Source organism: Psammomys obesus, unplaced genomic scaffold (genome assembly GCF_907164565.1).
Source record: "Psammomys obesus unplaced genomic scaffold, mPsaObe1.curated_primary_1811, whole genome shotgun sequence".
In the NCBI taxonomy this organism is placed as follows: Eukaryota; Metazoa; Chordata; class Mammalia; order Rodentia; family Muridae; genus Psammomys; species Psammomys obesus.
Window position 1 is genome coordinate 1 of NW_026595419.1, and position 10466 is coordinate 10466.

Genomic DNA, 10466 nt, shown 5'->3' on the forward strand with positions numbered 1-10466 from the left:
TGCCCTCCTCTGCTGGCCAGACACTATGCCATACCGCTCTTTGCCCTTCGAGCAGTGCCTGCTCCCCGTCATAGGGCAAGCCGGACTCGCCTGATGTGACGAACATCACGGTGTGTCGCCGTTTACCTGTAGCGTGAAGCCAGCAGCACCCGCTTGTGCCGGGTTCCCTGGGAGCTGCCAGGGTCCGGCTCTTGAAGATAACATGCAGCCAAGAAACGAAAACAGGCGTAAAGCACTCGCTTCTGAAACTCCCTGCACGGACACCCAGCTGCTCGTGTCTGTCACCAGTGACATGCTGGAGCCCAAAGCAGCCTCCCTGCCACACTTCCCTCCAGGGAGTACCATGTGCTCTTCTCCGAGGTGCTGGCTTGGGGACACGTGCTCGACCCCTGACCTGTGTCCCCAGGTTGTGGAGTTCCTGAGCTGAGGTCTCACTGTGCAGCCCAGACTGGCCTTGAGCACTCCCCAGCCTCCTCCCGCACCTCCACGGGGCTGGGATTGCATGCGGTGCCACAAGGCCCAGCGAACAGCTCCTGTTTGTAGACGCAGACACCGCGGGCGGGGCGTGCGTGTGACCGGGCATCACCGCTGGCACCGACAGCACAGCGGCAGCGGCAGAATGCCTGTGTGCGCCGAGGGGGCTGTGGGCATCACGTGCACCTCGGCTCGGGCTCAGCGAGCCCACAGTGCAGCCGCTGCCCTGGGAAGACAGGGAGAAAACTGGGTCTAACAAAGTCAGGGCAGGCACGTGTGTGTCAGAGAGAATTCGAGGACAGGGCGGCGCACCCCAGTTCCAATGTTCTGTAGTTAGAACAGTCGAAAGCCTTCTCCACGATCTTTGAACTTTTTATAGAATTTCTTTTTAAAGACTTAGACAGTGTGAAGCTAAGCCCGCAGAGCCACTGATGGGCGCAGCCGTCTTGCGGGGCGCACGCTGGGTGACCTGCCAGAGCGCGTGTGCGGTGGGGAACGCGCGAACGCCTGCGGTCCTGCGGTCCCCCCGTCCCCCGTCCTCGGGGCTCTGGACTCGGAAGAGACGCCGCTCCAAGAACTAGGCTTTGTGTGCGCGACTAGGGCAGTAAACGGGAGTGGAAACTCCAACTGGAATGCAAAACATTTCTGCTTCCAAGATGGGGCGCGGCAGCTCTAGCGGCCATTCGGGGTCCCGGCAGCTCTGAAGACCCCGCTGGCCGGGCGAGGCGCCTGTCGCAGGGGAAGCCCTGAGTGCCCACGGCAGCGGGTCGTCCAGCATGGGGCAGGCACCTGTAATCCCAGCATTCCAGCGGTGGAGGACCGGAAGTTCAAGGTCACCCTCAACCACAGGATTAGTTCAAGGCCAGCCCAGAACACAGGAGATTCTAGCTCAAAAACAAAACAAAATTTCAGCCACCTTTATTATGAACTACAGAAATCCCAACCTCGGGAAGTCCGGAAGGAAATGCAACAAGTTTAAGTCTGACATGTGCCAGCTGTGTGCTAAGGTATTTTTATATTTGTTTTCCTTTAACTCTTGGCAGCCAGGAAGTTAGACAGCGTATGTTCATCTCACAGGCAAAAGAGCAACAGGGAGCAAACAGACAGGGCTGCTCACGACGGAAGTACGTCTCTAGCCAGCTGTGGAGTTTTACCTTTCTCGACACTGATGTGGCCCCAGTCAGCGCGTCCGCTCAGCACGTCCTGCCAGCCTTGTCTCCCACAGACACGTGGCAGAGGAAAACAGTTCATTAAAATTAGTTGTACCCATCCTTTACAGGGCTTGTCTATCTTTGAAGAAGATTAGAAAGTGTCTGGTGAAACTTGGTGTTGTATTTGACCTTTTTTGAGAATATTCTTACTTATTCTTTGACAATTCCATATCTGTATGTGCTGTGTCTTGATCCTACCCACGCAGCGCCCCGCACCCCAGACCCGTCCCTCAGCGCGGCCCCCGCCACCCCACTCCTTTCTTTATATAGCCCACTGAGACCGAGTGGCATTGTCTGAGCGTTAGAAACTGGCCCTCGGTGATCAAAGTGAGGGAATCTGAGCTCATGAAACTTTTCCTTGTAGATTTCAGAGGTTTGGTTGGGGGAGGGGTGTTTGTTTTTGCTTCGCTTTGGTGTTTTGCTTGGTTTGCTTGCTGTTGAGACAAGCTTGCCAAGCAGCTGAAGGGACCTGTAACTAAGAACTCGCCTCAGGCTCACCAGCCAGGGTTTAAGTGTGCCCATCACGCCCATGTCAGAAATTCTTTTTTGTTTGGTCGCAGTTTTTAGTTTTAGTGAAAACCATTCCTTGAGGCTGAGATGGAGCTCCGTGGTGGCCTGTGGGTGAGCACGTGACGCGTGTTACCCCCTTAGGTGTGGCCAGTGCCTCTCCCCAGAAGTCACTCCAGCTGGAGCACAGTTAGTTGTGGGGGGTGTTTTTGTTTTTGTTTTTGTTTTTTTAAGATTTATTTATTATGTATAGTGTCTTGTCTGCATGCAGACCTGCACGCCAGAAGAGGGCACCAGATATCACCACCGTGTGGATGTTGGGAATTGAACTCAGGACCTCTGGAAGAGCAGCCAGCACCCTTAAAGCCTGAGCCACCTCTCCAGCCTACAATTAGTTTTATTTGTCTTGTTTTTGTTGTTGTTTGGGGGGGGTCGTTTGTTTGTGTTTTGTCTTTTATGTGGGGTCTCATATAGCCCAAGTTGGCTTTAAATTCATTTTGTAGCTGAGGGTGAGCTTGAAGCTCCTTCTGCCTCCACTTCCAGAGAGATGGCTCACAGGCCTGTGCCCGCATCTGCTGTTTGGTGCTAGAAATCAAATGTTGTGCTGAGCAGCGCTCTGCCAATTCTGTCCCTGGCTCCCCTTTACAGGTCTCTGTTCCCCACCTCAGGTCTGAAGCTTACCCAGATCTCAGAACTGTGGGACTCAAGTCACTCAGCTACACTTTTTTCTGCTTTTCAGTGTTACATCTAGCCTAGCATATTGTGATATGGTGTTAATGTAGACTACTAAAATACCATTGTCCCTTCCTATCTGTGGAACAGAGCACTTACAGTGCTTCCTTCTCTCTGTTACATTCTGCATCGCTTTAGTTAAAAAGTTAAAACATGATGCTGTCCGTTACATCCCGTGTACACAAACAAAAGCGCGAGCTCGTCCACAGCTCACTTGCTTTCTCTTGGAGGGTGCAAACCAGACTGGCCACAGCTCTGTTTCTACAATCACAAGTTTCTGAAATGTAGTAGATCATAGTTGTAGTCACGGAGTAAAATTTGGAGTGTGGGAAAAAGGAAGAGAATGGGAACTCAGTATGGTTAAAGTCCATTATGTGCCTATATTAAAATGCCATAGTGGAACCTGTTTTGTTTCTTGCTTGTTGGTTTTCTGGGACATGAGATATGTGCTTTTCAGTACCTGTTCTGTGGGCCTTTAGGAAGTCCTCTCTCCATTTGCATGTACAACCAGAAGTGAAGAGCGCCAAACCACTCTTGCTTCTGGCTGTCATGAGCCTCTAGAGCTCGCCTCTCCCGTCTGAAGCAGCGCGTTATCTTAGTTCAGTGGTCCTCAGCCTTCCTACGCTGCGACCCCTTAACACAGTTTCTCGTGTGGTGGTGAAGCCCAACCATAACACTTTTGTTGCTACTCCATAACTGTAAGCTTTACTGTTGAGACTCATAATGTAAGCATCTGATATGCAGGACATCTGATACGTGACCAAAAGGGGTCTCGACCCACAGGCCGAGAACCGCCGTCTCAGGCACTTTGTACTGTCCTGACAGGTGCCACAGACCAGGTCATTTATAATGAGTAGAGATTTACTAGCTCCTGGTTCTCCTCGAGCTGGGAGTGTCCACAGCGTAGGAACTGGCCTCTTTGTGGAAGGCAGAGGGTCAGGTGACAGAGTGTGTGTGAATGGGACCAAGTTCTGCTCGTCTACAGTGAATTCACTGCTGTCTGCTTGGTGACACCTCATTGCCCCTAATTAGGTCCTCCCAGTGATGGCCCCCGGGAGTTAAGCCTCTGATTGCATGTTTTGTGGGAGATGTGTTTAAACCATAGCAAGTTTATTCTTAAAGACCTCTCCATTCAGAGGCTCCATTCAGAGGCTCCATTCAGAACTGATACACTGAAGTTTCAGCTCACCTACTTGGGAAACGGTGAATTTTGAAAGAACATAAATTTTTACAACAAGTATGTTTGTTACTTAATTGCTATGAGAAGACACCATGACCAGAGAACAGACAGACAGACACTGGGTCTGATATTGGCTTTTGAAACCTCAAAGCCCACCCCTCACAATACACCTCCTCCAACAAGGACACACCCCCTAACCCTTCCAGTCCTTCTCAAACAGTTCCATGCTCTGGTGGCTAATCATTCAAATACTTGAGCTCATGGGGGGACATTTTCGTTCAAACCACCACAGCAAGTGTAATTTTTAAAGAACATTTTAAAAGAGTAAGAAATATCATAAACAAATTCTTTGTTGTTTTCCCCTAAATCCTTTCATGTTTCATGTTGTCTTGTTTTTTGTTTTTTGTTTTTTTTTAATGGTTCCAAAGACCATTTGATTTGAGTAAAGACAACATTAACATGAAACACTTTGTAGCTAGAGAATCGTAGCCACTGGAAGAACAGCAGAAAGACAACAGGAGGCTGCAGCCAGCTGCTAAACAGCACCTGAAGAAAGCAGGGGATTGCTTTGTTGGCCTGAGGTTTCTTATAGCCTGGTCTGAGGAAGACGCTGCTGGCCCTAGGTCAAATGGATTCAGATCAGGCACTTGGGTCTGCGGGAAGGTTACAGGAGAACTTTGAGCTTCTGTAACAGCACACTCTGCTGAGGGGGCATGCCCAGATTGTCACTGGGAGATGTAATCCGTAGGTTTCTGTGAAAGCGATTTTAAGGCATCATGATATAAAAGGCAATTTTAAGTTTTTCATTAATTTTTGTTCTGCAAAGAGGCTAGTAACTAGTGTCTCATGCCCTCAAATGACATTGCATTGTAAAAAGCCATTCTCCACAAGTCTGATGTAACACATTCTCTCTCTCTCTCTCTCTTTCTAGCCAAGGAGCCTTGTCGTCCATTCGAGCGGTAATCAAGAGATGTAAGTTTGTTTTCTGTTCTGTGTTTTCCTCATAGTCATTATAAACAATGGCTTAGATTCCAGTGAGTGACTGTATATGATGAATCTGCAAAGGACCCAACAAGTGAAGCTTCTCCTATGAGGCAAGGAACACACTTCAGGAGCTACTTTTTCACCTGTCGTTGGTTGATAAGCTAGTATCTCAGAGTTATACCTTTCCCTCATAGAATCAAGCAACTTAAAGCAAAGTCTGGAGCTGGGCATGGTCGACACGCCTATAATCCTAGCACTTGGGAGGTGGAAAGGGGAGAATCCGGAGTTCACAGTCATCCTTGGCTACATAAGGACGTTGAGGCCAGCCTGGGCTACATGAGACCCTGTCTTAAAAAACAAAAACGGAACCCTAAATCTGGCAGCGCACTATCTATGAGCAGATAGAATTTTGTGTAATAATTTGTCTAAAGTAAGAGATATCTGTCTGCTGAGTTTAAAAAAGTATGCCCTGGGCTAGAGAAATGGCGGAGTGGCTCATATCACTGGCTGTATTCAGTGCTCACACCCATCTGTAACTCCAGTTCCAGTAGATCCAACGCCCTCTGCTGGACTCAGGGGCGCTGTGTGCACATGGCACCCAGACACACAGGCCAGCCAAATTCATAAGAACAAAAAACAAAAAGAATATTATATCCTGTCTTTTGTGGTTAATTTGGTCTCTTCATGAAATTTTTTAAAGCTATATGGTGGCACATGTCTTTAATGCCAGCATTTGGGAGGGGTATACCAGCCTGGTCTACAAAGCGAGTCCAGAACAGCCAGAACTACTCAGAGAAACCCTGTCTCAAAAAAACTAAAAGAGAAAAATAAAGGGGGAAAAAGTTATATAAATGCCTATAAAGACAGGCTCACCAGGTGATGGCACACGCCTGTAATCCTAGCACTTCTGTAGGCAGAGGCAGGCAGATCTCTGTGAGTTTGAGGCCAGCCTGGTCTACAGAGTGAGTCCAGGACAGCCAGGGCTACACAGAGAAACCCTGTCTTGGGGGGAGGGGGAATAGGCTCATACTTCTCATATAAAAACAGAAGTAATATTCTCTCCAGACTTAACATTTATAGTTTATATCTTTACCTCTTAGCTGGTGCTTTGTAATTTTCTGTTGGTATAGGATTTTAACATTTTGTAAATAGAGGCTCTGAAAAGGTCTTTAATTTAAACAGATTACCTAGTATAGAAAAAGATGAGATTTTTAGATGTTTTTCCCAGTATTGGAGTGTAGATTACCACACAAAGAAGATGCCCTATTTTGGGGAATACGACATTTAATATTACGTATGAGTTTAAAGCGTCTGCACATCACGGAGAAGATGCATTTGACCAGTTACAGTGAAAAGTTGATCGGTGGCAGTTCATAAAAACACATCATTTGGGGGCAGAGAGAAGGTCAGGGATTGAAGGCCCCTGCACCCTTTCAGGGGACGGCTTTTTGTCCCCAGCACTCGCGTGGCTGGGGAGATGGCAACGCTGTCTCTCACAGTTGAGGGGCAGTAGCGGAGATGTGTGGTGCTGTGTAAATCCTCGGCTGCTGAGGACAGGGCAGTGCTGCCCGGCCTGGCCTGCTCCCTCTCCTTCCCGGCATGTGAGGACTCTGCTGGAGTTCCTAACTCCATAGCTTCCCCACGATGGAGTCTGCTCGGACTGTGCAAGGTTTAGAGAAGACAGCTGAGGAGAAAGAGGCAGGACAAACTGAAAGAGCGAGGCCAGAGCAGCTGGGGAGGCCAGGAGGCGGCCGCCGTGGGGCTGATGGAGTCTGCCGTGGAAGCGTGGGCTCTTTACAGGGCAGCCGCAGGCCAGGCAAAAGCTGGCAGAGGACAGGCCGAGGGCGCCAGGCCTGGGGGTCAGTGGAGACAGCAGAGACCACAGAACATTTAAAGAGTGGACGGGATGAAGTTAAAAAAAGCGGGGGCTGGTGTGAGAGAGGCCAACAGAGCCAAGCAGAGAGGACCTATCTGTAGGCTGCTGAGGATGAGCAGTCACTCTGGAGAGGAGGCCCTAGCCGAGGGAGACAGGCGGACATGAAGCAGGGAAACCGAGCTACGCTTTGGGTTCTAATGGCTGATTTGTCTTTAATTCCTATCTTCGCTCACATCGTAAAGACTGCGTGTGTCTGTGTTTAAGCTGTGTCCAGCTTAAGAGCTGGACGTTCTTCCAGATCCTGGGTGTGAGTCCCAGCATTCACACGGCAGCTCACAAACATCTGTGTCCGCAATTGTAGTCCCGGCATTCACACGGCAGCTCACAAACATCTGCATGCTCCAGGCATGTAGAGTACAGACATACATGCAGCAAACCATCCATGCACACAGTGACTGATGTCTGTTTTACTGTCATGGATCGATGGTCTAACCGTGGCAAGAAGACAGCCTGCACTACTCTCTTAAAGCAATAGCTCACAGCCGCTTGCTCTTCAGACTCCTTAATATTGGTTCTGGTTCCAGGCTTTTGTGGGCATTTTCCAGGCATTCATTCTTATGAGTTTTAAATATTTTTAAAGTTTTTTATGTGTGCTAATTAGATATAGCTAATATTTCTTTTTTCTGTTTATTTGTTCACCTTGTTTTTTTAAAGTCATGGGGTTTTTTTGTTTGTTTGTTTGTTCTTTTTTGTTTTGTTTTGTTTTTACATATCTCAGGTATACAGCAGGCTGGCCTTGAACTTACAGTGATTCCCCTGCCTCCAAGTGCTGAGATTATAGGTGTGTGCCATGACTCTTGGACCTTTCGTTAACTTTTTAGACAAATAGATCCCTAGAATTCAGATTTCCCCAACACGAGGGAGCATATTGTGAGCTAACCTGTGCAGAGTTGATGGAAGCTGTAGCAGGGAGGCTAACAGCTCACAAGGCAGAGCAGGCTGTGGCTGGGAGCCGGGTGTCCGCTATGCCAGGCACCTGCCCCGCTCACGCCCTGCCCAGAATGTAGCCGTAGAGCTTTCTATACTCTGACTTTTACCAGGAGAGTGGTTCCATGCTAAGGACATTTAGGATACACAAGTCCCTCCACAATTATCAGAGGGAACTAATAATTTAATAGATAATTTTAAATTATTTAGGGTCAGGATGGATCAGGACTAACATCCAACAGCCCAGTTCCACAAGGAGCCAAACTGTTTGGGGAAGCAGACTGCTCCTGGCCCTGAGAGCTTCGAGAGTGTGGGCTTGCTGACCTGTGGTTCGAGCAGGATCAAAGATGGCCCGTCCAGGCTTACAATCCGACTAAAACCTAGAGGCCTCGGGGTTGGTGGTGACAATACAAATCAGCATCTCGACTTCGTCAGCTTTTCCTTTTCCTTTAAGTGTGCAGGGCGGTGGGGACTTGGAGGTTTCCCCACAGAGGGAGCTTTAGTACGAGCCCCTTGAGAATGGAGGCGATACCCCATCGTCATGGCAGGCGTTGCTGAAGCCCCGGTGGAGCTCAGGCAGCGGGCTGGCCCTCTCCCCTTCCTCTCGGTGACCCCTTCTTTCTCTCCCTCAGCACTCATGACTAGTGCGCGGTCACAATGCCCGGTGGAAGAGGTATGTTCACGCCAGCGAGACTTAAGGCTCGGGAAAGTGCTGTCTGCTGATCCCAGCTGTAGGGTGCCGGTGGGGTGGCACACGCGTGATTCTGACCATACGCCCTTCTCACCAATCAGACGCCTCCCTGTGCTAGTAGACACTTCCTCAGTGCGGCTCGCTCGGCCTTGATGCATCCGGTGGGGCCGGATGACGCCATGAGCATGCCCCAAGTCAGGCTGCATCTGGGGGTTTGGATTTCCGATGCTGGGGCTTCAGTCTGTGCAGCCCGGCACAGGTTCTGCTGTCTGGGCTCTGAGTGTCAGATTCTGTTCCCACCTTCACTGGTGGCGCTCAGCTCTGGCAGCCACGCTCAGGGAGGAGCTGGGAAATGAGAAAGAGATGCCTGCTTCCGATCTTTCCACACTGGGAGAGTGTGAGGAGAGGTGGTGAGAGCCAGCGTTCCAGGAGTCTGTCTCCCCAGCAAGGCCCCTGGGCACAAGTCTACGGTAGAGACCCGATCCCACCCGCTAAAGAAAACTTTGGGAATAGAGAAAAGATTCCGGTAACTTAAAATGGATCTCCAAGTGTGAGATTCACCCCGTTGTCCACCGAATTGATTTGACTTATAAGTAAATTCAGGAAAAACTTAAGCCATGGAACGTTCATTTGGGCCGCGTGAGTAGACAGTCTCACTGTGTAGCCCTGACCAGCCTGGAACTCAGTGTGTAGACCAGGCTAGCCCTGACCTCAATGAGACCTGCCTACCTCTGCCTCAGCGCTGGGGTTAAAGGTGTGTGCCACCGTGCCTGGCTGCTGAGGAGACTTTTATGTTTGAGACTTGAGGGAAAGTCATTGTTTCACACACATTTTTGTGAAAGTCATGAAGGTGTTGGGAATACCTTATCGTTATTTCTTTAAGGAGTAAAACTAGTGGGAAGTCAGAAAAGTTAGAAAATAGGTAGAAGTTTTATTCTACACTGTTTATAATAGTAATATAAACTACTGTATCAGGATAGTCCTGTAGATAAAATTTAATTTTTTTTTCTTCCCATTGTTATTCCACATCATAATGTCAACGTCCCTGCCATGGAGTTTCTATCTAATAACTCTTTTCTCTGTTCAATCTTCACACTGTGATTTTTCAGAACTTTGGATGATATTTTAGACACTATTTGAAATCTGATCATGTTATTCTGCAATACAAATACATGATTATAATTAACAGTGCCACATTTAGAGATTACTTTGATTGGTCTTTTTACTGGTATTAAAAGCAATATCTTCTGTAGCGTCCTGCACAGGCTGACTTCTAATTGTATAGACTATAGAAACGCAATCTTGATTAACTTTACTTACATGGTGCCACACTGGTTTATTTCCTCTCACAGCTTCCAGGACCTGTATCCAAAGTGACCTTCCTCGGGATAGGAGGTATGACTGCATGTGTAATAGAGGATGTTCCGATTATGTAAATTAAAGTATCATCGGTCGCCAGGTGATTTCATCTTCCTACACAGAGCTGCGTGACTTGTGCCTCGTCAACCCAGCTCTGAGTTCATCTCTAAGAAATGAAGGTTTTTCTTGAGAGAAGTGACACAGGCCTTAGGAGATTCTTCTGTGTTTGCTGAATTCAATTTTAAAGTAGTTATTAAGTACTTAATAAACATTGCCAAGATATATGGATGGAGGGCAGGGTAGAAAATGGGTTGGAAAGATAAAAGAAGAGGCAGGCTAGATCGATATATGGATGGATACATGGTAGAGAGTTGATTGGCAAGAGTGGTGGAAGAGAAGAGAGAAAAGGATGGATGGATAGATAGATAGATAGATAGATAGATAGATAGATAGATAGATAGATAG

At 48.3% G+C, this 10466-nt stretch overlaps 1 long non-coding RNA gene across 3 annotated transcripts; it reads left to right on the forward strand.

The window, feature by feature from the left end:
• The first annotated feature begins 222 nt into the window (after window positions 1-222).
• On the forward strand, window positions 223-10362 carry LOC129685741 (uncharacterized). Of its 3 annotated transcripts, none has more exons than XR_008721528.1 (4): window positions 223-1481; window positions 5036-5076; window positions 8162-8624; window positions 9995-10362. It is a non-coding gene; the product is annotated as an uncharacterized LOC129685741 (long non-coding RNA). The 3 variants fall into 3 exon arrangements; XR_008721529.1 differs by having other exon boundaries at window positions 8584-8624; XR_008721530.1 differs by having other exon boundaries at window positions 8162-10362.
• Window positions 10363-10466: the final 104 nt, after the last annotated feature.